We start from the raw sequence: 23831 nt of genomic DNA on the forward strand, positions 1-23831 counted from the left end.
CATACTGCTCCATCACTTCACCATCACCCAAAACTCCCACGGTAGGACATCCTGTAGAATTCCTGAGTTTCCTGTAGGATCCCCTGCATACATCCTGTAGAAGCCTGCAAACTCGGTTGCCAAGCACCTGAACATTGTGGACTTCTGGGGACTGATGCTAGGGATCCCCTGGGACCTCTCCTAGCCCTCCTGACCTTTCCCAAGCTTTCTTTCCTTCGAACCACCACTGCACAGTCAAACCCTAATAAGAAACAAAATCATAATAACTCCAACCACTTAAGCAAAAATACAAAAACAATGTTCTTTTCAATGGAAGTAGTTTGAGTTCATGCATTTCACATCACTAGAAGTAATGGCATCATTTTTAGACATTTGCACTCTCACTATTTCATCATAGAGGTTAAACTAGTCAGATTAGGGTTTACTAGGGTTTCCATATTTTGGTTGGTTTTCAGTTCATTTTTGCAAAGTAGATTAATTTCCTTTGAGATAGCCTTCGTCCATCATTTAGAAAGCTTCTTCTGAGAGCATATACAAGTTGGCTTGAGCCCTAGCGGACTTGTGCCAGCTGACCAAGTGACAGCTGCGACAAGAGCTAGTACTTGTGCATACAGCACCGTCGCTTCCAAGTTTTTACCAACTACCGAGTTGATAAAATTAGAGATAGGAAGCCCGAGGAGTTGTAGCATTATTGCTACAATACTGGAGCCCACCACAGGGATGGTGACCAATGGTGACAAATTACTGTGTAACAGTAGGTGTAAAGAGAAGATTAGGAAGTTTCAGCTGTTCCATAGTCTGTCTACTCATAATGTTGATAGCAACCCCTAAATCAATCAAAGTATTTGGAATTTCAACCCCATTGATATGTGTTTTGACAATTGGACTACCGGGATCTACATACTTCTGCATAGTAATTTTTCCCATCATGATGTCTGCAATTTTCCCTACCAGGTGGATTCTTCTTGTGTCTCTAGGTTTCCTTCCTGGTCTTTTAAGACTCAACTCCTTTATTGTTTTTGCTAGAATAGGAATCTCTTTAATGGCTTGTAACAAGGGAATCTTGATACAGACATTCTTCAATTCATCTAGAAAATCATAATCAGGCAACAAGATTTGTTTTTCCACCCCTTTGTCAATTTGTAATCTTTCAGGAAAAGGAGGTGTAGATGAAGATGCAGGTTGCTCAACTATAGGAGTTGTGGGGGTTAGCTCTTTTTCTTTTTCTTTCTGAGGGTTTTGAAGAGATGCTTCAGAACCCTTATTGGCTTCAAGAGATTCTTCCTCAGAAATGCTTTGATTTTGGGCATCTATAGAAGGTTTATCTAGAACTCTACCAGATCTGAGTTGTACATCATTGAGAGGAACAATCATATAGGCAGGAAATTGTTGACCTTCTATCATGTAAGCATTTTGAGGGTTTTTATTATTGGGGTTTGGCAATGGCTGAGAAGGAAGTTGATTTGACTTCTGTTGGAATGGGAGCAAGAGTTGAGAATTTGGATTCTGTTGAGAAGGTTGTTGTTGTTGTGGAAATGGCAATGATAATTGTGGATTTTGATTTGGAAGTTGTGGAGCTTGTTGATTTTGAAAAGATGGAGGATATTGATAAAATTGAGAAAATCTCCCATAAGGATTTTGCATACCTTGTACCCATGATTGAAAAGGATTTTGAGGTTGGGACCAAGGTTGTTGCCAAGGATTCCAATTTGGTGGGGGTTGAAAATTCATAGAGTTGTTAAACCCTTGATTTTGCTGCCCCTGCCAAGGTCTCCTTGCAACAAAACAGAGAGACTCAATTGTATTTGGATCTTCTTGAAAGACAGATTTGAGCCCAGGAATTGAAGGACAATCCTTGGTCTCATGATTCTCTGAACAAATTACACATGTTTCTACAACTTTTGCATCCAAGGGACATTCCCTTAGAGCATGTTTCTTTCTACACTTTGGGCAAAAGATGGCCAAAGCCTCAGCTTCTACTTTCTGCTTGTTGTGTATCTTAAGAGTGTCTAGTTGCTCACTAAGACTCCGTAAGATATCAGTTTTGAATTCATAAAGCATGTTGCTAATCTCAGCCCTACTTACTGATCCAGTTGCAGATTTGTTTGCTCTGATGAGAGAAGGATCTCTAGGCCCTTTTTGAGTTTTAGATTTCCCCCTTGAGAGATGGACACACAGTTCTGCTATATCATGAAGTGGAAGTTGAGATATGTCTCCTTTTCCCATCATGTTCAAAATATCTATCCATTCATCTCTAATGGCTTTTAATAAAAGGGCTTTCAAGGTTTCCTCATCTAAGTTACTCATTTTTGCTCTTTTCAGATTGTATTGAAATCTTTCAAGTAAATCCTCCAAGTTTTCATCTTCTTTTTGTACCATTTTGAATACCTCATCCTTGTGATTGGTGGGCATACAATAGTCCAGATACCTATCCAAAAATGTTTGTTTCATATCATTCCAAGTCCTAATGGATTGAGTGAGTAATCCCATGAACCATTTCAAAGCTGCTCCTTTCAATGTTGAAGGAAACAGTTTGAGTTTTTGAGAGTCTTCCAGATAATCATAGGTTCAACACACGACCTCAAACTCAAATAGAAATGTTTCAGGATCCTCATTTCTTAACCCATGAAAGTTTGGGAGGACAGATGGTGAAATATTTTTCATTGTTGCTCAAGAATCCTCATCGACTATAGGAAATCCAAATGAGTTATCTCCATCCCTATTTCTCCCATTGTTACCTCTACCTCCTCCATTATTTCCTCCTCCTCCTCCTCCTCCTCTACCTCTACCTCTACCAAATCCGTTTACTCCCTCTTCTGTCATGGTAGTTTCCCTAGAGACTTCAGAGTCCTCTAGTTCCTCTACTAAGGGTGAACGAGGAGGAATTTCTCCCTCTTCTTCCTCAGGTGATTCTACTTCTTCAATTACAATTTGTCTCCCTGTAGAAGGAAAGAAAGGATCTATTCCTAATTCAGATTCGATGGATGGTGTGGGAGATTCAACTACTGCTTCTTGAATTCCAGGAATCCTAGGGCTAGGAGTGTAGGTTGGAGATGATGGAGGTGTCCCTTGTCTATTCCTTGAAGTAGATGGAGTTGTAAAAATCGAACTCTTGGCTCTAGCTAAAAACCTTCCCCTAGAATCTCTTGCTCTATGCATGTCATTTTTTTTATTTTTCTTCAAGTCGGGCTAATAATTCTCTTTCTGATCTTCCAGGTCACTCTAGGTGCAAGAAGAGAGCATACTCAAGAAACTATTAAACCAATAACTTTCTCTTTTCTGATCCTCCAGATCACACTAAGTGCAAGAGGAGAGCATACTTTGAGAGGTTATCAATTTCCCTTCCTTGAAATTTTCTTGTTTTTTTTTTTAAGAAATTGGCTACCTAATTTCAGTTCCCCGGAAACGGTGCCAAAATGTTTGATCAATTTAGTGTGTTCTAAATTTCTATTTAAAATGTCAATCCGGGGTTCGTAAACTGACGAAGTGAAGTGTACTATATGTACTAGATAACCATTTCCTTAGTATTTTGTCGTTTTTGAGTTCTTTTTGGTTGTTTATGGATTTATCTTTCCCTAATGTGTGATGGCGAAAATGAAAGTTAAGTATGAAATATGGATGGATGGTGATGGTGATTTCTACAGTGATTTTTCAAAACTTAAAAAGTGCTAAAAAAGAAAGCTTTAAAACAACTGTAATGAAATCAATTCTTAAGAAAAACAGTGAACTAATGACAATGGCCCAGTATCCTTGTTGCTGAATGAAAAGAAAGTAAAAACTGAACTTAAAGCAACTCAAAGCAAAGAAACTAATTCACACTACTTTAACTCTTCTGATCCTTTACCCTTCAGCTCAATCTACCTTGTGGGAAGCAATCATGAACAAGTCAAGCAATATGATATCTAAATGGCAAGAAAGTAAATTGCATAAAAGAAACTAGTCACACTACTTCAACTCTTCTGATCCTTTACCCTTCAGCTCAATCTACCTTGTGGGAAGCAATCATGAATAAGTTTAAGCAATATGATAACTAAATTGCAAGAAATTAAATTGCAGAAAGGAAACTAATCACACTACTTTAACTCTTCTGATCCTTTACCCTTCAGCTCAATCTACCTTGTGGGAAGCAATCATGAATAAGTTTAAGCAATATGATAACTAAATCACACTACAATAAGTAATATTCTGATTTCTTACTAATAGAGTCACTTGACTATAGAAAGAAACCATAAACTGATGAGTAGTATGATGTCTAAATAACAGAAAAATAAATAAGCAAATCACAACTTGAAAAAGGACAGTGCTGGAATTAAACTTCAGAAAATGAAAGTTAGCAGGAAGGACAAGATGATCTCATATGCCAATAGTTATCAAAAAGATGAAAATTTGCCCGGGCTGCCTAAGAAAACCTGCAAAAAAACATTGATCAGCTGACAGCTACAAGAAAGCAGAAGTGAAAATATAAATAGCAGTGAATTAAGAAGCATCAAAACAGCGTGTTATGTACAGACTAATGATTATGAAAACAGAAACGTAAGGAAATCAAATAACAACTATACAGGGCTTTAGTGTGCAGGGGCCCTCTACCACCTCACCCAGTCAATGAACAGTCACAAGAACGAGCTCAATAAAGTAGTCTTCTCATGTACTAAAGTAGCAACATATATAAAGCAAAGTACAGTGGGGTGATAACAACAATAGTTCAGAAATTACATATCAAAAAGCTTCTACACAGCGTTCATCAACGCGTTATTTATAATGAAAAAGTGTTGAAACTAACTAACTGAATCCTACGCTATTGACTGTGTTGCCAAAGACACGTAGATCTCCTCAGCCGAGATCTAGCGTAACTGTCATCATGTCTATTAAATCTTCGGAGTGGTAGCTGTTGGATTCAGGTTACGGGGATGATCTCCAGGTGTGCTGGTGTCTTCGTGGGCTGAGGACTGTGCCACGTAAACGTTCACGTGCTCAAAACAGAGACGTGCCACCGTTGAATTCCTTGGTTGGCTTTGCCTTTGACCCTTGTTGACCGTGACCTTCCATGGATGATTTGGCTGATTTGAAGGGACACGTTCCATGTACCCGTCACCTATAGCTTGCCCATGTGGTTCGTTTCTTCATAGGACACCTGTAGCACAGCTTTTAACAAAATAGCTGCGGAATCCTATGCTGGCTGCGGAAACCTGTGCTGGCTGCGGAAACTGACAAGTTTCCGCAGCTGCATGAACAAAAACTAAACCAAACAACAGTCATAAGCATAGTCAGAAAACCATGTAAAAAGCTCTTTTTAGACTATAATGCAATGATTTAATAGCTGGGTGGATGAAGTAAGTGGAAAAAGAAGGATGAGAGGGTGTATAGGAAGGTGCAGGTTTGAGGCTCAACAAAAACTCGCCAACAGAATATCCAATTGTATAGAGTTGTCAAAGCAAGCCAACTCCTTCACCAGGGAAAGTGACTCACTAGGGACCAAGTTCAGCAAAAGTTTCCTCATCTCATGGAGGAACTCAACGCAATGGGGACCATTGCTTCCTAAGGAGGGAGGAATGATCCAGGTGGATATTGGTGGCCACCTACCAAGTCCACCTAGACCCCCACCATTGTTTCTCTCAGCATTTTTAGTTTCCTTAATTGTAGCACAACTTACTATTTTTAGCAGTTTTTCAGGTCCTAAACTTCCGGAGTCGTTTTGAGGCCCTAAACGACGTTTTTTGGGAAATCTGGGGGAAACATGGATCGATGGACCGATGTTTCCCTTCCTAAAGTGGTAGTGCTCGGATAGATCTTTCTAACGAGCTATTGTACGCGTCAAACGGAGATCGTATGCCAAAGTTACAACCCCGGGAAGTTGATGTACCAATTTACCCAAACGGGGCCCATAGTTTGGCGTTTCATCTTCTAGGGTTAGGTTTTGGAATGTTAAGTGTTTTCCATTGTTTCTCAACAATAAATAGGCCTTCGAGCCTCATTGTAACACAGTTCAGAGGCATGTAACCACCACACATCTCTTCTTAGAGATAAGCTACCATTTCCCTAGCTAGTTTATTTCCATTATTGTTTGTAAGCATATTTCAGTACTTTACATTAATGAAATGAAGTATTATTTCCACTACATATGTGTGTTTATGGTTATCTCTGTAATTTTTTGCGTTCCTGTTTAAGTCTGGATCCATTTCGGTCAAATGTCCTCCCAGACAATGTGTCTCACACACAAAGCCTCAACACTCAACATTATTCCAATCAGTAGTAACTACTCCCCAATCAAACAAATTAGTAAAAAATATCTCTCGTGTAACCAGAACCCCTATCAAACCTCTTGAGAGATTTACATGTACAAACATAACCCAAATCAATAACAAAATTTCAAATGTACATAATTAAAAACAAAGCTTCAGGGTCTTCTAGACAACTTGATGTTGCTTCGCATTTTATCATAGTAGCACTTTCAAATGAATCTTGACAGAATATTCCTCAATCATACATATTTCTTTCCTACATCACATGTAGCAACATATTCTACAATCAGGTCCTTCTTTCCTTATCTCAGTAGCCCCTCAAAATGCATTCTCCAATTTCTTCTTTCAAGGTGTCCATCATGACTATGATATGCCCTCCCTCTTAACTAGGGAGATTTCTTTTATCTATGCTCCCTCTTAAGTTAGGGAGATCAACTTCTTCTTATGACATCGAAGAATCTTTCATGGCTTCCATCCTTCTTACGGAGTCATTATGACCATCATCATTCATATAACTTTCTTCATCATGCTTATCATATCAACTTTACTTACGAATATCTTCACCATCTTGAAGATTATCTACCTCCACAACTTAGACAACAAGTACAACCAAATTCATATAAGTAATGAAGTTAACCATATCAGAATCATATAATAATGGGAATTATTAGACATTAGACATCAAATACCTAAACTTAGTTACGTTCACAAGCAACAAGAAACACATACTTTTATACTTCAACTTATTGCTAGGATTTTTGTCAAAAACCCTAGACTTCATCATCAAGATTTGTTTGAGCAACTTATATAGGCTAACAATCCTTTAAATCTAGGGCTTCAATATTTATTCCATAGATATGATATACCCTACTACAAAATATTGCAAACACTAGTAGCAATTCAAACAAATATAATTCTTCAACAACTTTAGAACCCATATGTTAGACTTCTACTAGGATTTAGTGAAATATATTATATTTCATACATGAGCCATTAAGCTTCAATAATCAAAACCAATCACAGCTCAATTTCAGATTTCAACAATCTTTCATAAATATCAGATTATCATATTGTCATCATATATTAGAGAATAGAACTTCCACTAATATTTAGTTAGAAAACCATAGAATTCACAAACACTATCATCTATAGTATCAAACTTCAACTAGGGTTGAGTTCCAAACCCCAGGACTTATGACCATCAGCAATTAGGTCAGCACATATCTCTAGGATTTCATCATCATGTATAAGCATATCATAACAAAATATGTTAGTAAACCCCAATGACGCAAACACATTCATACATCTAACATATTTGATTAGATGGACAAACATATGCCTAGGGTTTCATTCCTAAGACATTATATAAAATAAGGGTATTTCTTATAAACCCTAAAGATCTAGGGTTTCAACTGATAACACAGCAAACCTTAATTTACCAAAACTTCAAAATTTTGAGATTTCAATCATCATCATTCAACCCTGACAAGTTAGGGTTTTCATAACCATACGAAAACCCCAAACATGACATCATAAGAGCATCAAACATTTTCTTTAGACTTCATTAATAACCCTAAGTAGGATATTATTCCAAACACTATTATTGATATACCCTTAAGTTATGGTTTTTATAAAGAACATTTTTAGGGTTCCATAAGAATAATCAAATATATGAGGAGGGTAGATTTATCTAATGATGAATCACTGAATCAAGAATCTTTATGATTCAAGAGATCTAGACACAATAATGTTAGTAATGTAGAATAGTTTATCAAAAATGAATATACCTTTATCATGAAGAGAGAAAAAATTATGATCTAAGGCATACCTTTTGTTTCTTAACAAACCTTGTAATTCCAATGCTTTGTCTTGTTGGGTGTTCTTCACAATTCTTAACTAGATCAGTAGGCATTGTAGGGCATCAATTCCAATGATTTGTCTTGTGAGACCTTCTTCCATAATCCTTGAGTATTCAAAAAAAATTTCTTAAACAAGGAAAAATATAGAAGAAATGTTATTTCCATCTTAATAAAAATACATCTTAGATAAAAAAAATCCAACCAAATATAAAAAAATACAACACAAGGAGTGAGATACTTATCTTCGGAAAATGGTGAGGTCTGCCTTTCAATCCCTTCTTGCAGGATGCCTATAGCTTTATCAAACAAATTCAAACATGTCTTTCCAAAGCATGTTAAACCTAGAAATAAAATCATAAAGGAAATAAATTCAAAACTTAGAGTAGAAGGATATGCAAGGGATAGAGTCCTAAGAGTTCCTATCAAATATGTCTTTGACTTCAAGTCCTTCCATCTTGTTCTTCTTTGGTGAAACTTATTTGGAAAAGTTTGCTTGATCCCTGTCCCTCTTTTATTCCTAGTATTATTAGGACAATCACTTGTATAGTGACACATCTTGTGACAATTGTAGCATTCTATCTTGAATAGGTCTACCTTCCTTCTTGCCCTTTAGACTTCTTGATTTCTCTATATACTTCTTGACTTTTCCTTTTACTAGATCTAAGAATTTATTCTTTTTGAGGATGAGATTTATCCTCTTCTTCCATGCATTGTAATTGGATGCTCCTTCTAATTAGTTCTCTCCCTTGATTATATTAGCCATTGTCCTTGAAGAAATTAATCTTCTTTCCTTATAAGGTCACATTTTATTATCCTTTGATCAACTTCTTGATTTTCATTAGATTCCTTTCAATAGATCCTTAAACTGCCTTTTTCCTCCTTCTTCACCTTAGCTCCATTCTCCAGCTTCAATGATGTTGATCTCAGGCCTCTAACAGCATAGCTTTTATTGTCTCCCAATTCCACTACATGAGAAGATGGTTCCTTTGATAGAGTGTAAAGTTATTTACGTTTCCTTGTCATATGCCTTGATGCTCCACTATCAATAATCCATGCATTATCATCATTAATTGAACCTGTAAGTGCAGCCAAGAACCCTTTACTTTTGACTTTGTTGAATAAGTAGTAGAAGATATTATTGATCCAACTTTGTGTAGTAATGAATCACATTCTCATATAACTTATCATAGAGGAAGTGCCCATTTCCTTCAAGCCAATAGAATGATCTTCAATATTCCTTGACCTTAGCTCTGATACTGTATTGAGAAATCAATGTTAGTAGGCTTAGGTTTAGATTTCTCTTTCTTGATAATTACTTGTGAATTATGTTATCTTGTTTAACTTCTTTGTTATATTATCTTTCATCAAGAAATTACAGTATTATGTGTATATGAAGATCACAAAAACACAAGACACAAAATGTAGGCACCCTGCCAGGGGAAAATCCAGTCAAAATATCTTCCTTCAATAGTTTTCTTGAGACTCTTCAACCTAGACACAGACCTCCTCCAACCACCAAGTCAGCCTCCTCTTCCGACAACTTCGACCTTGCAATAGCAGCACTTTTGCCCAGCTAATAGCAATAGTAGCAGCGGAAGAAATTTTGACTTGACAAGAAAGACTTCGATCTCCTAGAGGAATCCACATGTGAGCGAGATGGATAGCCCAAATTTTTTATTTTCTCTTTCTCTTCTTCTTTCCCCAACTTCGCACTCCTTTCAGCCTCCTTTTCTACTTTGTATCTTTCTAGCTCTTTCTTTTGGATATCAAACTTGTGTGTGAGGGAGTGATTGCTCCAAATGAATTCGAGCTGCTCCAATATATAGGCTTCTTGGGAGGTCTAATTACCCAGTTTGAGGTCGAATTAACTCCTTGAGGCCGACTTGGTGTGGAGGGGACAAATAGCTTATTTTTCTCATATTAATTCTTTTTACATGATTCGAAAGCCTAAGAAGGGTCTCTTTAAATGGAAAATGACTCTAATGACTCAAAATAAATCCTAGATGTCCTCAATGGGTAATCTGACCTAAAACATGATAACCCAAGCATGAAACCCATGCTTTAATAAGTCGTAATAATAATAATAATAATATCTTTTTCATTCTTTTTATAAATACATTTCATTGTGACTCAAATAAAATTATGAGGATCGAACCTAGTTACATTCTTCAACACTCCCTGTTAACTAGGAAGGTATTCATACATACATATACAAGTAAAAGGAAGAGCTCAAAACATATGAACTATGAAGAGTTTAGGCACTGCAATTATATGGACTAGAGTGTTGACTAGGGAAATGTTTCTAAGGTCCTTCAACAATTTAGGCAGTCGCGGTGTCACGGACTAGATTCCTAGCTAGGGAAATCTATCTAGGTGGGACTAATATGGACTAAATCTTTCATCTTGTCTAGGTACTATTAGGCTTACTTCCTAACCATAAACTCAAGGATCGAGGTGCATATATGAGCTTAGAGCTCTATGATCAACGCCACACTCCCTACTTCAGGATCTAGACATCAACACATAGTGTCGACCAAATGTTCTCCCATGAAATTTGTCTCACACATAAAGCCTCAACAGTCCTGATTATTCCAATCGGTAGCAAATCCTCCCTTATCAAACAAATCAGTAACAAATCTCTCTCATGTGACCAACATGCTATCAAACCTCTTGAGAGAATTAGCTATACAAACACAACCCAAATCTATAACAAACTTTAAATGTACATAAGTAAACACAAACCTTCAAGGTCTTTAAGACAACTTGATGTTGCTTCTCAATTTATCACAATAAGACTTTCAAACGAATCTTCACAGAAGAAAATCATACATATTTATTTCCTACTTCACATGCAACAACATATTTTACAATCAGATCCTTCTTTCCTTATCTCATCAACCCCTCAAAATGTATTCTCCAATTTCTTCTTTCAAGATGTCCATCATAACTATGATATGCCCTTCCTCTTAACTAGGATATTTCTTTTATCCAAGATCCCTCTTAACTTATGGAGATCAACTTCTTCTTATGAGATTAGAGAATCTTTCATGGCTTCCATCCTTCTTATCAAAGTCATTATGACCATCATCATTCATATAAGTTTCTTCATCATGCTTATCATATAAACTTTACTTACAAATATCTTCACCATCTTGAATATTATGTCCCTGCACGAATTAGATAGAAAGTACAACCAAATTCATAGAAGCATGAAGTTAGCCATATTAGAATCATATAATAATTGAAGTATTAGACATTAGACATCAAATACCTAAACTTAGTTAAGTTCACAAGAAACAAGAAACACATACTTTTATACTTCAACTTCTTGCTAGGGTTTTTGTCATAAACCCTAGACTTCATCATCAAGATTGTTTTGAGCAATTTAAACAGGCTAACAATCTTCATTAAATCTAGGGCTTCAATATTTCTTCTAGAGATATGACATACCCTACTACAAAATATTGCAAACCCTAGAAGAAATTCAAACAAATATAGTTCTTCAACAACTTTAGAACTCATATGTTAGACTTCTACTAGGATTTAGTGCAAGATCCTAGATTTCATACACGAGCCATTAAGCTTCAACAATAAAAACCAATCACAACTCAATTTCATATTTCAACAAGCTTTCATAAATCTTAGATTATCGTATTTTCATTATATATTAGAGAATTGAACTTCCACTAAGGTTTAGTTACAAAACCCTAGAATTCACAAACACTATCATTTAGAGTATCAAACTTTGACTAGGGATTATTTACAAACCCTAGGACTTATGGCCATAAACAATTAGGTCAACACATATATCTAGGATTCCATCATCATGTACAAGCATATTGTAACAACATATGTTAGTAAAACCAAATGACACAAACACATTCATACGTCTAACATATTTGATTAGATAGAAAACATATGTCTAGGGTTTCATTCCTAAGACAATATCTAAAATAAGGGTCTTTCTTATAAACCTACCAAACCCTAAATATTTAGGGTTTCAACACATAACACAACAAACCCTAATTTACCAAAACTTCAAAGGTTTGAGATTTCATTCATCACCATTCACCCATGATAAGTTAGGGTTTTCGTAACCATACCAAAACCCCAAACATAACATCATCAAAGCAATAACCCTAAGTAGGCTAGGGTTTCATACATTATTATCAACATACCCTTAAGTTAGTGTTTTTATAAAGAACCTTTTTAGGGTTCCATAAGAATAATCAAAGATATGAGGAGGGTAGATTTATCTAATGATGAATCACCCAATCAAGAATATTTATGATTCAAGAGAACTAGACAAAATAACATTAGTATTGTAGAATAGTTTATCAAAAATTAATATACCTTTATCATGAAGAGAAAAAAAATTATAGTCTAAGGCATACCTTTTGTTTCTTAACAAACATTGTAATTGCAATTATTTGTCTTGTGAGGTATTCTTCATAATTATTAAGAAGATCATAGGCTTTGTAGGACATCAATTCCAATGCTTTGTCTTGTGAGGCCTTCTTTCGTAATCCTTGGGTATTCAACAAGATTTTCTTAAACAAGGAAAAATATAAAAGATATGTTATTATCATCTTAATACAAATACATGTTAGATAAGAAAATGAAACCAAATATTAAAAAAGACAACACAAGGAGTGAGATACTTATCTTTGGAAAATAATGAGGGCTCACTTTCAATCCAATATTGAGGGATGCCTATAGCTTTATCAAAATAATTCAAAAAAAAATCCAAAGCATGTTAAAAATAGAAGTCAAAACATAAAGGAAAGTAATTCAAAACTTAGAGTAGAAGGATATGCAAGGGATAGAGTCCTAAGGGTTCCTAGAAAATAGGTCTTTGACTTCAGGTCCTTCCATCTTGTTCTTCTTTGGCAAAACTTATTTGGAAAAGTTTGCTTGATCCCTGTCCCTCTTTTATTCCTAGGATTATTAGGACAATCACTTCTATAGTGACCCATCTTGTGACAATTGTAGCATTCTATCTTGAATAGGTCTACCTTCCTTCTTGGCCCTTTAGACTTCTTGATTTCTCTATAGACTTCTTCACTTTTCATTTTACTAGATCCAATATTTTGTTCTTTTGAGGATGAGTTTTATTCTCTTCTTCCAGGCATTGTAATTGGTTGTTCCTTCTAATTTTTTCTCTCTCTGTATTGTGTTAGACATTGTCCTTGAAGATATTAAGCCTCTTTCCTTATAAGGTCTCCTTTCATGATCCTTTGATCAACTTCTTGAGGTTCCTTAGATTTCTTTCAATAGATCCTTAAACTGACTTTTTCCTCCTTCGCCTTAGCTCCATTCTCCACCTTCAGTGATGTTGATCCTAGGCCTCTAACAACATAGCTTTTGTTGTCTCCCTATTCCACTACATGAGAAGATGGTTCCTTTGATAGAGTGTGGAGTTGTTTACTTTTCTTTGTCATATGCCTTGATGCTCCACTATCAATAATCCATGCATTATCATCATTAATTGAACCTGTAAGTGTAGCCAAGAACCCTTGACTTTTGACCTTATTGAATAAGTAGTAGAAGATCTTCTTGATCTGGCTTCGTGCAGTGTTGAATCCCATTCTCATATAACTTATCATAGATGGAGTACCCATTTCCTTCAAGCCAACAGAGTGATCTTCAATATTCCTTGACCTTAGCTCTAATACCATGTTGACAAATCAATTCTAGTAGAGTTAGGGTTAAATTTCTCTTTCTTGATAATTACTTGTGAAGTGTTTTTCCTTCTTTTACTTCTTTGTTATATTATTTTTCATTAAGAAATTACCAAATTATGTGTGTATGAAGATCACAAAAACACAAGATGCAAGAGGTAGGCACTCTGCCAGGGAAAAACTTGGGAAAAACCTCTACCTAGGGGAAAACCGAGTCAAAATATCTTCCTTCAATATTTTTCTTGAGACTTTTCAACCTAAACATAGACCTTTGCCAACCACCAAGTCAGCCTCCTCTTCCAGCAACTTCCACCTAGAACTTTGACTGCGCAGTCACGGCACTTCGACCCAGGAAATGGCAGCAGTATCAATTTCGACTTGACAAGAAAGACGTTGATCTCCTAGAGGAATCCACATTAGAGAGAGATAGATAACCCAAATTTTCAATTTTCTCTTTTTCTTCTTCTTTCCCTAACTTAGCACTCCTTTTAGCTTCCTTTCCTACTTCGCATTTTTCTCGTTCTTTCTTCTAGATATCGAACTTGTGTGAGAGAGAGTCAATGCTCCAAATGAATTTGAATTGCTCCAATATATAGGCTTCTAGTAAGGTCGAATTACCCAGTTTGAGGCCGAATTGATCTCCTTGAGGCCGACTTGGTGTGGAGGGGACAAATAGGTTATTTGACTCAATACTAATTCTTTTTACATGATTTGAAAGCCCAAGAAGGGTCTCTTTAAATGGAGAATGACTCTAATGACTCAAAATAAATCCTAGAAGTCTACAATGGGGACTTTGACCTAAAACATGATGACCCAAGCATGAAACCAATGCTTTAATAAGTCATAATAAAAGTAATAAAAGTATCTTTTTCATTCTTTTGATAAATACATTTCATTGTGACTCAAATATAATTTATGAAGACCAAACCTAGTTACATTCTTCAACAAATCTAACACCAGCTTAGATCCATGTTTACCCTTGATCTATCAAGCCTTAAGAGGGATCAATTCCCTTGATGTTGAAGCCTCTTTCAAAGTGAAAAATTTGAAGAAATTTTTGCATCTCAAGTGATTGATTCCTATGGTTGCTTGATAACCCGAGATTAAGATAAATTTATGATGGTTCTTTATACACACAAACACACCATGTATCAACTCCATGCTAAATATGGAAGGAATTACACATTGAGACACACACACACACACAATGTATCAATGTCATGTCAAACATGGAAGGAATTACACATATCTTTAATTTTGATCAAAACAACAATGAAAATACAATTCCTCTTGAAATATTTTATTTATAGTCAACATTAAAATATTAAAGAATTACACATCTTCTTCACACTTGTAAGTGCAAATATAAGTGTTTTAATTTTATTTTTGCACTGAGAGGTGCATTTTATAGCCTAGTATGAGTGTGATATGTGATTCTATTTGTGCTCAACGTGGATTCGACTTGTGTCCCTTTTAAAATAAAAATAAAACGTATACATTTTTGGTTAGTTTTAATTAAAAGCATTATAAACATTAAAATCCCAATATGTATCCCTGGATGCGGGTGTCTTGCCAGATTGTTAATGTGATGGGACAGGGGTGGGGCGAGGTGGGTCGACACCTGCCTGCCCTGTACCGCATAGATAAATGCCCGACGAAGGATGAACCTCGGATTTGGGGATCGCAGGGTTCACTCGCTTCACTTCAAGCGGCTCTGATCCGCCCAGCCTGTCCTCCGATATGTTTATCGCCTCCGCACGCTCTGGACTGCACTGGACCTCGGCTCTCTTCAATGCCGTAGTAATGGCGGGTGCAATTCGAGGCAGGACTGAGGGCAATAAATATAGGCTCAGCCATGGGATTGCTTTGGAGCCTCTGTTGCTTTGTTGGTCTGGTCATGGTCTGTTATGGGCTGTTGCTTTGTTGGTCTGGTTATGCTCTGGTAATCCTAAGAAGCTGCTTCCATCAATTCCCAGGTTTCTTTTTGAGGCCTCAGGCCCTCGTTTGGATGATCTTTTGAATAGCCCGTGTTCTGCCGCAGTGGTTGATCGGTCTTGTGCTCATAATGTCGTTGTTGTTTTCATTATGCCCCGTCTTCACCACAAAATGAGGAGCCGCAGGGGAACTCCTCGGTGTGCGCCCTCCAGCCCGTCCTCTAGCTCTCCCTCCCTCTCCAGCGAATTCATAGCCGGCCATTACCCTCGCACTCATAGTGGGAGAGGGTGCTTTCATTTGCCCAGCCATTACCTTAAGCCCCGTCCTCCTAACTCCACGTCTTCTCCATCATTTGGCTCTGTGATTTTCACCTTCAATTGCTCTCTGAATCGTCCAAGGATTACTGCTCACATCTCGGTGTTCTTTCATGAGGAAGCCCAGGAGGTAGGAGAGTCTAGCTCTCATCAGGAGGGCCCTGCCTCTGTCTCTGCGCCGAATCCATTTTCTTTGCAGGCTCCGGAGGTCCCAGCTCGCAATGCCTTGGACGTGGTGATGGCGTCGACGGCTCCTGGTCCTTCTGAAACTGATGCTGCTCGTGCAAGGGATCTGCCTGATTTCGGTTGGTGCAGAATTGTGGAAGAGCCTCCAGATGTGTAGGTCGTTCTCTGTTGCCTTTGTTTCATGTCATGCGGCCCATAGTAGTGGGCAAATTTTTGTTCATGCTGATAAGTGGGTCAACATCTGCAAGTTATGGTTCAAAACACAAGTTTTTGTGAATTTCTGTAAGCTCTGTAAGAAGGTCAACACTTGTTCCCCTGCGTGGGATTTGATCACTAGTTCTCGGCTAAGCTCTTTGTCGTGGGTAGTGTTTCTGATATTCTCTGTCGCTCCTTCAAGGCAATTATTTTTTACTCTGGTCTAGATGTAATTTTACCCCTTTATTGTTAATAGAGTAATTTTATTTAAAAAAAAAAAAAAAAAAAAAAATCCCAATATGTATGAGGTGTGGTACAATTATTTCACTTTCACTATCAAAGTCATAAATAATATATTTGGATGCCTATGTTAAGTAACATAATTTTATTTCATCTTTAAGACATAAAGTAATTAAAAGTAAAATTAAAATTAAAATCTTACTTGTCTTATACATATTTCAATATAGAACTTAAATAAATTATTACCATATCCATGTCTATGTAAGTGAGTCTATATATGTGTATGTGTGTATTAATGATCATAAAATATTTCAATGTTCATAATTAAGTAACTTATTCAATGTGAATTATGAGTGTGTGTGTGTGTGTGTCTATATATATATATATATATATATATATATATATATATATATATATATACATATAAGCTTGGTAGGACTCTCAGATTTTCGTGTTTACATGTCCATTATTCACCCCGCTACCGGGGAGGGTAGCACAAGATTTGAACCCCAAGACTTCCGGTTCGGTGAGACTTGATTTCCATGGCCACTTCCACTTGAGCTACCTTAGGCAGACATAAATTATGTATATATTAGATAAAGCATTTAAGAAGAATAAATTCTTATCATTAAAACATTTGAAGTAGTTTCACTATTTTACATTTTGGCATTTTTTCAAGTATATTTTTCATTTTTTTTTTTATTTAGCAAAGATTTGTTGGAATTGCAAATTTAAGTTGTGTAGTCTCTACAATCCATGTGCAAAGTAAATTTCAAAGCATTATATCCATTTATGCATTCAAAAATACAATTTGAATAATGAGAAAGTACCCACAGTGAGTGTAACCATTATAGAACCATCTTAGCTTTATCAAGTGTGAAAGAGGAAATAAATCTCTTGAGGTGGAAACATTTTATTTGCATACAAGAGATTGATGCTATCAATGCTTAGTAGATCCGTGGTTAAGATAGATCTATAGTTATTTACTTTCAATAACTTTATCTATATATAAAGTTGATTTAAAAATATGTTATTTAATGTGGGGATAAAATATTTTATTTTTGAATAAAAATGAAATATATTTAAAACTTAAACATTAAAGGAATTGTGCATCTCTTTCATACTAAGGTATAGACTGTAGATCTCAATGCAATAATAAAACCTTTTCATTTTCACAATTTGAAAAGATAGATTCTAATTTACGAAAATGATTATCAACCAATAAATGATTCAAGATTTGTAGATTTTTTTTAGCTTATAAAAAATATTAAAATAAATTAAAATTTTAAAATTTGATTATATATAAATAATTATAAAATTATAAAAAACATAAATAAATGAATTATAAATTAAAATAGATTCATTATTTACCTAAATTAATACTATAATATAGAACGATTTAATAAAATATCTTAATAATTAGTAATATTGGAATCATTTACCCTAGACTATTATTAATATTAATATTATTAATATTATCTTATTAATATATTTGTTAACATTAGTCGCTTTAATTTTAGTAATGGATTTACCTTAATATTAAAAGTTATAACAATATCATTATTATCATTATTAATTATAATAATAATGAAATAGTAACAATAGTTTAGTAATATTAATAATATTATTCTTTTAATAGAATTATTCACCTTAATATTTAATATATTTACTCTTTAGTAAAACACATTAATAATTAGTAATAATGGATTATTTACGCTAGGCTAGTATTAATAGTAATATTATTTTGAAATTAATAATAATAATATTACTATTATTTTATTTTAACATGAGTCACTTTAATATATTTACTCTTGAGTAAAATATTTTGGTAATTAGTAATAATGGAATTATTACCTTAGACTATTATTAATATTATTAATAATAATAGTAATAATATTATTTTGAAGTTAATAATATTAATATTAATATCAATTTAACAATGGTCACTTTAATTTTAATTTTGTATTTACCCTAATATTAAGAATTTTAATATTAGTATCATAATAACAATAATTTAGTTATAATAATATTATTATTCTTTTAATAGAATTACTTACCTTAATATTAATACTAATAATAAGAATAATAATATTATTATTTTAAAATTAATAATAATAGTATTAATAATATAAATTTTATTTAATTTTCCCTAATAATTTATTTAAGAGAGTTTTCAACTTTAACATCTTTGACCCCTCTCCTTGATCTTTATCAATCTGGTCCCTGGTCAAATTTAGTCGTTAGAAGTCATTTTAAACATTGCCCATTCAAATATAGCTGTTGGAAGGACCTGCATTCCCTATTTAACTTGTTGCTCAGATTTGTTCTTCAACTTGTCCTGACGATGAACCACACTGGTTAGTTTGAAACGCATCGACAAATGATTTTCTATGTGCTTTTGCCAAAATCATTCTAACAAACATGTTATAGATTACAAAAGTCTCAACTCTATAATAATTTAATTTAAATTTATTATTTTATTGAGATATTATTTTAGAAAATAAAATATTAAAATGGTAATGTTTAGATATTATAAATTCTTACTTATACGAAGTGTTAAAATAGTTATTACACTAAAGTAATTGCATTTCCCAACCCAAATGTTGTTTATATAAATTTTATATTGAAAGCTCGAGTATAACAAATACATTGATAAAAATGTATAACAAATATATTGATAAAAATGTAGGTAGAGTGTGAATCCCAATCATATTAATATATTATAGCTTTGCTGTCGTAACAAGAAAGAGAAAATAGGAAGAGAAGAGAATGTGCAACGCATTAAGTAATAGAGATGGGTATTATTCATCAAGTCAAAACCAAGGAGTGGGTGCTCGCAAAATTTGGTTGAAAAAAATTCAATGAAGTACTTAGGAGTGCACTTATGAAAGAACATTATTTTTCTCAATTACGATGCACACTGAACTAGCCTCCTAAGTCCTGTCTTTAAAGAACATGCGCATGTTCTTGAGAACATGTGCTTCTTAATAATGCGTCTCGCTTTTTTTATTAATAAAAAAGCAAGGTTAGTTGAATTATGATTTAAAATAATGCATTGTCACTTAGTGAAGGAGATGTGATTTGAGGAATAATTTTATCCATTTCACCACCACAAGGGCATTGCTCGAGTTCAAAGTTTCATACATTGACTCAAGGTCAATTTACTCAAAGTTCTCATTTTTATATTTCATAAGTTCTTGAGATATAAAAAATAAATAAGATTCCTTTGTTTCCATAATTCACATTATCATGGAAATTATATTTAAACAAAATTGAAAACTATCATGATTAAATGAAGAAATTTTTGATTTTGATTCTTAATTATTAAACACAAATACTGAAAATGATAATGGCCTTCGGTCAATATGATCCAACATGTATCATCATATAAATTTTCATCAATTTTGGTACTTTTTGATAGAAAATTTGTTAATGACTTAAACGACCCATTTTATGAGCAAATCCGACTTTCCTAATTTAGGATTTAAATGGTCAGTTTTGGTGTCAAAAAATTATAATCATAGACGTATTAACTTGATATTGCTCTACACTTCCATATCTTTCAAATGGTGCTAAAATCACCTCAACTAGAGCTTATATGTGGAAGCTATGCCTCCCGCAAGTTGACCTATCTAGTTGACCACCATGGTACTCGATTTGATGCCACATCAACTTCCATTACTCACACATGTGGAAATTTAACATTATTATAAAGTGTCCAGAACCATAACAATTTTTAAGGATTGAATCATTCAAAAGTACTAGCCCTAACCCCAAACAACTTTTAATCTATGTTAACTATTAATCTGTTAGGAAAAGTAGGGATTACATTCTTATTGTATTGAGCATTGTTCCATTGAAGAGAAGAGAGTTTAGAGTGGGAAATTGATGGACATCATAGGAAGAATAAGATCATATAGCAATCATGTTAGCCATAGTGTCCATGGCATCTCCACAGTTAGTTCTCATTTATTTATGCTCACATTTCATAATTGAGAAGAAAATAAAGCATAGGCCTCACCTTCTAGTTGAGTTTTTCCTATGGTATATATTACGTTCATTGTGTGGATGGTGTGTCATTTCTTAACTCTTCAATTTAAATTTTGACAATTTATTCAATACGTGTTAAAGTTATAAATATCAAGTCTGTAATATTCAATGGAATAGAATATTAGATGACCTATTGTGATGAATTTTACAATGGAATATCCATAGCTTATAGACATTTAGAAACCTAAGTTACAAGACTTTAGAAACACCAAAGAGTCATCATGCCATTCACTAGCTACTTCGTTAAAGACCTATATATCTTCCATTACCAATGGTTAAGAACAATTATTTGATACTTTCAGATACAGGGGTAGGATGACTAAATATAATATGATGGGATTAGATAGAAACCAAATGAAAGATATAAAAATTTCAAAACAAGATATCATGACCTTGTTTAGTGATCCTAGTGTTAGGATAACTTATTGCATAAGTTAAGACAATTATTATCCAGCAAGGTTAGTAGAGTTACAAAGTGCAGTCACTATATGTGAATAATTAATTTAGTCTTTTCTAAAGTTTTATTTATGGAATGCTAACAATTTAATTAAAAAAGGTTAAAAATGATAATGGTTCTCAAATTAAAGCTACAGTTAAAAAAAATATAAATGTTATCTACACTAAATTACTACAATACAAAACATAAAGACAATGTAAATTTTAAATAAATTAAGATCTAATATTTCAATCTAAGGTTACCATAACTTCACTGGTTGAAACTCAAGCTGCAAGGTTTCATTTCCTCAAAGGGTAAATGGATCTCATAGTTGTACTCTATTCACTATGTATTTTGATGATTGAAAGGAATTTTAGCACACATTCATCAAATAAAGATGTCTCAACTATATCAAATGAAAATATGTTTGATCAAGTTCAAATTTCTGTCTAATACCTATTGTACTCCCTAATGGTAGAATCAGAGGCTATAGTGTGTATTTTCAACTTTTTAGATGAAATAATCTTATAACAATACCTTCAAGATTGTTTTAGTCATTCCTAAAAAACATATTCAAGCTTAATACAAAATAAAACTATAGCTAATTGAATGAAATGTAGTCGAAAAAAGAGTATATATATATATATATATATATCTATATATATATATATATATATATATATATATATATAGATATAAGTGAACCAAAAAGTGTCTACATGGTAGAAGTATGCACAATGGAAGTAAAGATGTTATGTACACATAAAATAAATGCATATGGACAAAGTATGGGGGGGTCCAAACTTGGCCTACCATGCAATGAAAATCATTAACGGTTGGAACTCAAAGTTGTTGTCTTGAGAGAATAAAAGCAATAATACAAAACTTAATTAAATTTTTTGTGTATATTATTTATCATCTAATTTCTACTCTCCATATCTATTTATAAAATCGAAATAAAACAAACTAGGCTATGATTTCTCTCCTAGAGAAACTACATCCTAATCTGGCCTCTAAGCTTACATAAATCAGTTCTGAAGAGTGTGATACTTGACCTCAATCATGTGCTGTGGAGAAAAAAATGAAATATATCCGTATTGTTGTGTTTTTTTGCTTGCTAACCCTCGCGTTGAATGGAGCTTTGACTGTTTTTTTGTCCTTCTACAAATATGAGTAAAACCACAACATGCTACGAGGACAAGGATTAAAACCCATCATCATGGTTTTCTTGGAAGTTTTTATGACCAATTCAATGACTAAAGAATTCTATATTGAATTTCTTTCGAAAAATTGTGATATATATCTATATATATATATATATATATATAGATATATATATATATTCCTAACGTTTTAATTTGCTAATTACTCAAGATTAAAATAAAATTGTAAAAATACCCCATATATATACATATTCCTAACGTTTTAATTTGCTAATTACTCAAGATTAAAATAAAATTGTAAAAGTACCCGATATGGTTTTATTTGTTTTTATTGTAGGAAAATTTAGTCAAAATGTATAAATATGAGGTAAAAAGATGGTAAATAATACCAAAATAGACAATGTTTGGGTTTTCTTTGAAAGACAAAATGAAGTACCAACGTTTCCCTTTAGGAAATTTTATGTCATGTCTTGATGCAATCGATACTCAAATTTTTTACAAACATTTTTTCACTTAGTCCTCTATTTGAATAGCCCTTGCCACTTGCACAAAACATCCACATTGGATGTGGACCACATGTAAATTAAATTCCATGGCCTTTGCATCAAAACTTTCACCTTGAGGTTTTGATTCTTTAGTTTCCATGCATATTTATTCTTGTCCCATTGATATGATTGTTGGGTAAAAAAGGAATTTTATTTCTTTAGCATTTCATTATCCTCTTTTAGCTTGTCATTTTCCTCAATTACCTCAATACTTTGTTTTGTGAGCATCTCATTTTCTATTTTAATGTATGTATATAATACATGTATTTCCTTAATCACCTTCTTTAGTTTCCTAATATTTTTCTTTTCTTATTCATATATGAATCAAACAATGTAGTGTGGGATGTTACCTATTTATGCTCTTGAGAAAGCATGGAGGTGTCTTTTTTTAGTAGTGGTAATAGTGAAAGTAGAGAAATATCTATCCTTGTGTGGTGATAGTTCAATTTTATTTGCAGTAGCAAAAGGTGGTTCCTCCTTATCAATTTCCATGACCCCCAAAAATCATATAAAAGAAATTGTGCTCATCAATCTCAGGTTTTGATGTGGTTTGAAGAGTAAAAAAATTGGTTCTTGGTTTGTTTTCTATTTTTGAAAGCACTTATTTCTCCTTTTGACTGGTCCATTTATCATTTTTGTTAAGATTTTGTGTCATAGCTCTAGTTATTTTCCTCTGATATGTACTTTTTTCCTTTTCATGTTGGACTCTGTTTTGTATTTTCTTTTATTTGTACTAGTTTTTCTCCTTGCTTTTGTGGTTGGATAGATACTTTTTGTATCTGTTCTTCATAATTTTTTAGCATATCCTCTTTAGTAGTGTCTTATGGAAAATTATTTTGAGAACGGAATTGTTCCTATGATATATCATTCTTTTAAAGCTTATGCACAATGATCATATTTACTAGTCCATGATGGTAAAGAATCTTATCCTCATTTTTGGTATGTTTTTTAATGACTTTTTCCTTTTTAATCGGACTTCTTAACGAGC

The sequence above is a fragment of the Pinus tabuliformis genome, chromosome 4_2 (genome assembly GCF_031772625.1).
Source record: "Pinus tabuliformis cultivar Carrire ecotype Pingquan chromosome 4_2, CPIR1, whole genome shotgun sequence".
NCBI lineage: Eukaryota > Viridiplantae > Streptophyta > Pinopsida > Pinales > Pinaceae > Pinus > Pinus tabuliformis.